Consider the following 5,577-nt stretch of genomic DNA (forward strand, 5'->3'; position numbering starts at 1 on the left):
TCAGTAAAATATTTGAAAAAATTATTTTCAATCAACTACTGTCTCATTTTAACTTAAATAAACTGTTTCATGAAAAACAATATGGGTTCACAAAAGGGAAAAGTACGACCGATGCAGGGGTTGCTCTTATCAAACACATTTTCGATGCTTGGCAGGAGAAAAAAGATGCTATTGGTGTATTTTGTGACTTATCGAAGGCGTTTGACTGTGTTGATCATCAAACTCTGTTGTTTAAGCTAGAACATTATGGCGTATCAGGCAAGGCCTTAAGCCTATTACACTCTTACCTCTCAGACAGATTACAAAAAGTAAATATTCACGGAACTAACTCTTCGGGCGCCCCCCTAAAAATGGGAGTGCCCCAAGGCTCAATACTGGGACCATTGCTCTTTCTGATTTATATAAATGATCTACCTTTTTATTCAAAGGACCTTTGTGAGATAGTATTATTTGCTGATGACACTTCTTTAATTTTTAAAACTGACAGGCGTCAGGAAATATTTGACGACGTGAATAATGCTCTTTCCAAAGTATTAGACTGGTTTACAACTAATAATTTGCTATTAAACGCAAAAAAAACCAAATGTTTAAAATTCACTATGCCTAATGTCAAACAAGTTAATACTAATATTACAGTAAATAATGAACGCATTGAACTGATAAACTCTACTGTCTTTCTAGGTATTACCCTAGACTGTAAATTACAATGGGGCCCCCATATTGCTGCCTTGGCGGGAAGACTTAGTTCAGCTGCCTTTGCGGTGAGAAAGATCAGAAACTTGACTGATGTTGAAACAGCAAGGCTTGTATATTTTAGTTATTTTCATAGTATTATGTCTTATGGTCTTTTACTGTGGGGCTCAGCAGCAGACATAGAATCAATTTTCATTTTACAGAAAAGAGCTGTTCGGGCAATATACGGTCTTAAACCACGTGACTCGCTTAGAGAAGTTTTTAAAGAAATCAATATATTGACTGTGGCTTCGCAATACATATTTGATAACATTATGTATGTCCGTAAACATATACATTTATTTACTAAGAAAAGTGACGTCCACTCATTTAACACGAGACATAAGAATAAACTTGCTGTTCCATCATTTAGGTTGCATAAGATAGGTAATTCATTCTTGGGGAAATGTATTACCATATTTAACAAAATACCACACAACCTTGTCGAATTGCCAATAAACAAATTTAAGATACATATAAAAAATACCCTTATGTCCAAAGGGTACTACAAGGTTCGAGACTATATTGATGACAAGGATGCGTGGTCAGTTCAGTCTGCACATATTTGATGTACTTAAATTTGACTATTCTTACCGTTAGATAATTCCTGGCAATAAGTGGTGACTGAGTTTGTTCCGGCGTTTCTTCTCAGCACTTGCCATATGTTTGTCTCGAAGCGCTGGTAGGGCCCAAAAGATAAGGAGACATGTAAAGTGCCCCATAAGGGCTACCTTTTTCTTTTTTTTATTATTTTCTATTGACGTTCATAAGTGCCACTTGTGGTCTAAACTGAATAAATATTTTTGATTTTGATTTTGATTTTGATTTTGAACATGTTTTTTCTAATAGATAAAATTAACTACTTATGTGCTTTTAGGGCACGAAGCCTCGTTATGTAGACTACCTAACTACTTAAGTACCTAACGTTAAAAACGATTCACCGATCCCATCGTCCTCAAAATAGGGAAATAAAAAAACACCCTACTTACCTTTCATCTCAGCTTCTGTTCATTGTCTTGCAAATTCCCAAATCCATAGAAGCTCTGCAATTCCCACCCAAATGATCTTCAATCTTGATTCCGCTCCACACATTTTATAACTAAATTAGCAAACATTTTCCGGTAAAAAAAATATTTAAAATCATTAATAACGGACGGGCAAGATAAAAATGGCTACCTGCTGAATCTTTGTACTAAGGGTTAAACGACAAAATTAAACTACCCTCACCTAACGATAAAATTATATCCGAAGGCCCCCGAGAAAATTTTTACGGCAAGAAGAAAATACATGTCAATTTTCATTTCTACTTTGCTTTGACATTAATTAATTATTACTTAAATATTCTATCCTTTGACACCTAATTTCGTGCACAATAACTCACAACAAATTAAAATAGTAGTGAACTGATTTTTTTTTGGACCGACGACATACCGCTTGTATTTTAGAAGAAAAAAAATGGTGTCAAGAAATACATAATCATGCAGCTTTCAAATTAAATTTTGACCGCACAAATAATTAATTATTATTTGACCTGAAATTATTAACAAATATTTGCAGAAAGTTTAAATAGTTTTTTTTATAATATTATAGTTTGTTCCATTTTTTTTAAGATCACCACCAATCGGTGTACTTTTTATTGAAGGTTTTTGAAGTCGATTGAAAATAAAAGAAAATAAAAATAACAATAAAAACTTACACGTGCCAATTAGGTATTTAATAGGCAAACCGAAAATAATTAAACGATATAAAAACCAGTCGACCTCATGTTTGTCCAAAATCGCCCATGACGATGACCTCTCGGGTTTAAATAATGGCTGCTATTTTAGATCTATCATATTATCATTTCAGCCAATGCCTGTGGTGCACGGCCGCCACAATTTCCCGCCTACTTCTTCTTTTTTGTTGGCAATACCACAGAATAATAATAAGTACTACGTAGCAATACTCGTAAATTTCCCGCTTTTTTTCTTTTCTGAATTACCTACCTTTAAAATTAAAATTTACATTGCATGTAGCTAGTTATATCAGGAAATTCGAAACATGATTTATTATTTAGATTTTTGTACTGGAGAAGCAGAAAAGCTTTTATTTTGTATTTCTGGTATTCAATTTAAACCTGTAAAAAATAACGACAAGTGATTTCTTTGCTATGCTAAGGCATTTTCCCGCGTATACATCCCGTTATTTGCAGGATCCTGTTTAGTAGTAAATATACGTCTTTTAAAATTAAGGTCCACACGGAGAGGTAGACCATATAAGCTTTTGTGCTTTGTTTTACGTCTTCTATGCGATTCTTGCAAGAAAACAAGGAATAATGAGGGCTATCGTTTTAATACTTAACAGTTGGCACCCCTGGCGATTGACAGGCCTTACTCTACAGTGGCGCCATCTTGATGAGTGCAAATGCGATAGTCCTCCTACCACTTAAGCGCTCACAAGCTGGCGCCACTGTCTTCGCGACTAGCAAGTGACAGGACCTTACTCTACAGTGGCGCCAACTGGTGAGCGCTAAAACGATAGCCCTCATTGAAGAAAAAAAAAACTCGTCGAAATTATTCTGTGTTGATAGCGTACTTTTAATTGGCTCTAGAAAGTTAACGGTTGGTCCACAGATGAGAGAGAGTATGGGTTGGTCCTAGAAAAAAAAGTTATCTGAAGATTAGTCTTATTTTTATCTATTCTAAACATTCCCGGCAAAAAAAGCCAAAAATTCCAAAAAAATTTTTTCATAAAAAAATTTCTAAGTCTCGTGCCCCATAGCGCCCCGTTTCCTATTTACACTGACCTACGAATCCCGTTTGCAGTGTCCCGCAAAAAACCGAACCGCTCGAATTTCAAATACACATGTTTATGTGTGTTCACACAACAGTTCAGTTTTGTGCTTTAGACATACTCTCTCATCTGTGGTTTTGTCCTGCATTAGGTCCACTGGATTGCAGTGGGAACGAGAATAGATGTAAAAATACTTTTTTCTTCAAGGCTCTCGCGGGTTACGGACGGTATTACGTTTATGACGCTTTGTGACTACTTTACTCGTCATGATTACGTACTGGCTATTGGTATAATGTACTGGTCCCAGCTGATTCAACATTAATCTATTAGCTAATTTGCACACTGAACTTACCGCCTGACTCATTGTTAGTAAACAAAATAATTGAGCATGTCAGCTTGGAATGTGAAATTATATTTAATAGACAATAATTATGGGGAATCGCTAGCATGTCTCTTATTCACCACCATGAGCACCACGATGTCGTTGAGTCAGAGAACATGATCTGATAATTTTTATTGAAGTGTACGGCTTTTTTTAGAGAAATATTAAAAATAATAATTATGTATTTACCAATAACTACTTTCGTACAAATAATTTTATTATTAGATTAATTGTAAGTACCTATATGAAACCTTAAAATAAATTATTCCAATACCAAACGTGTAAACTACACGTAGGTAAACTGTTTGGTAACTTAAGTATTCATAATAACATAGTAATAGAATACTAAATAAATGCCTATTTAATCGTTATACATTATGTATTAGTTCACTGTGATTAATTTTAAAATTAAATTAATCAAGAATGTTTCTTTCCAGACCTTTAGCGCCATCTATCAATCTATAATACATAGTAAGAAGTTGAATAACAATTTTGCCAAAGCAGTTACGAACTAAGTTAGTGTAAGAAAAATGTAACAGATGGCGCTTATGTCATCATCTAAGAAGTTCATCTCGTATGAGCTCGTATGATTTTATTAGAATACCTAATTAATTAATTACAATTAATTAACTATAAATACAGCTGCTGCTTTGTATTTCTGACTTAGAACTCCTTTAGGATGATAGTTCTTTGAGGTAGCAAACACAAAAGACGTGCTCGGTTGAGGATAGTGTTAGTAAAATATTGATTAAAACATTATTAATAGTATTGAAACAAACGTTATTCCATAAAAAATATAAGATATATTCCAATCTGTTGGCACTTAAATTACACCTAAAATACTGCTTCTTGTCGGACATATTAAATATAAGTTTTTTAAATAAAATTAAATCCATTCAAAAGTACTTCGTTTGTGCGACAAAAATGAACAGTTTATCTATAGGTACTATTAATAGCCTTATAATAGAAAACATGGTTTACTGTATTTTAAACGTTATGATCATAATCAATAATGCTGCATTACATAATATTTTGCTATTAGAGAGTTATCATAGAGAGCAAGTAGTAATAGGAATCCTTATTTTCATTTGATATGAAACGATTAAATTGCAGAATAAGTGTTCCTGCCTTATTATTTTTAGTATAGTGGCTGTTTTAGTCCAGAGGACTCACTGCAACCAGTTTCGATGATGCTACGTCACAAGCTGATGTGGTACAGGAGTTGCCGCTTGTCACTCGCCCCTGGTTATGCTTGATGGTCGTCAATGTAGTAAGAGCTGGTGAGTTGGCCTTAATGATCATTGGTCATCTATCGTAGTCGCCAATTTGTTACACACCGCTTTAGCTAGTTCCTTTTGCTTGAGGTCTCTGTCGCGACCGCCATTTTGTCACTCCCTGTCGGTACGCTGTATATGCGTTCAGTTGTGCTTTAAGGTCACTGCTGCGGTGGCCGCTTTGTCACTCGCTGTGTTTAGTTGTGTTTGAGAGCAACTGCACGCAGGAGGATTTAATTAATGCTGCTGACAACGCCACTCTAGTAGCGGAGTTTTGGGCTCATACTCGTACTGTGTAGGTTTGTTGTCGACATGATAAGAAGGAGAAGAAGAATGGTCATTTATCCTGGCCGCTGCTTGTTATTGGCTGTTATGCTTGGTGGTCTCTTTTGCGGTGGCCGCTTTGTTACTCGCTGT

The sequence above is a fragment of the Ostrinia furnacalis genome, unplaced genomic scaffold (assembly GCF_004193835.3).
Source record: "Ostrinia furnacalis isolate ACB-3 unplaced genomic scaffold, ASM419383v2 OfSCF1491, whole genome shotgun sequence".
Lineage (NCBI taxonomy): Eukaryota > Metazoa > Arthropoda > Insecta > Lepidoptera > Crambidae > Ostrinia > Ostrinia furnacalis.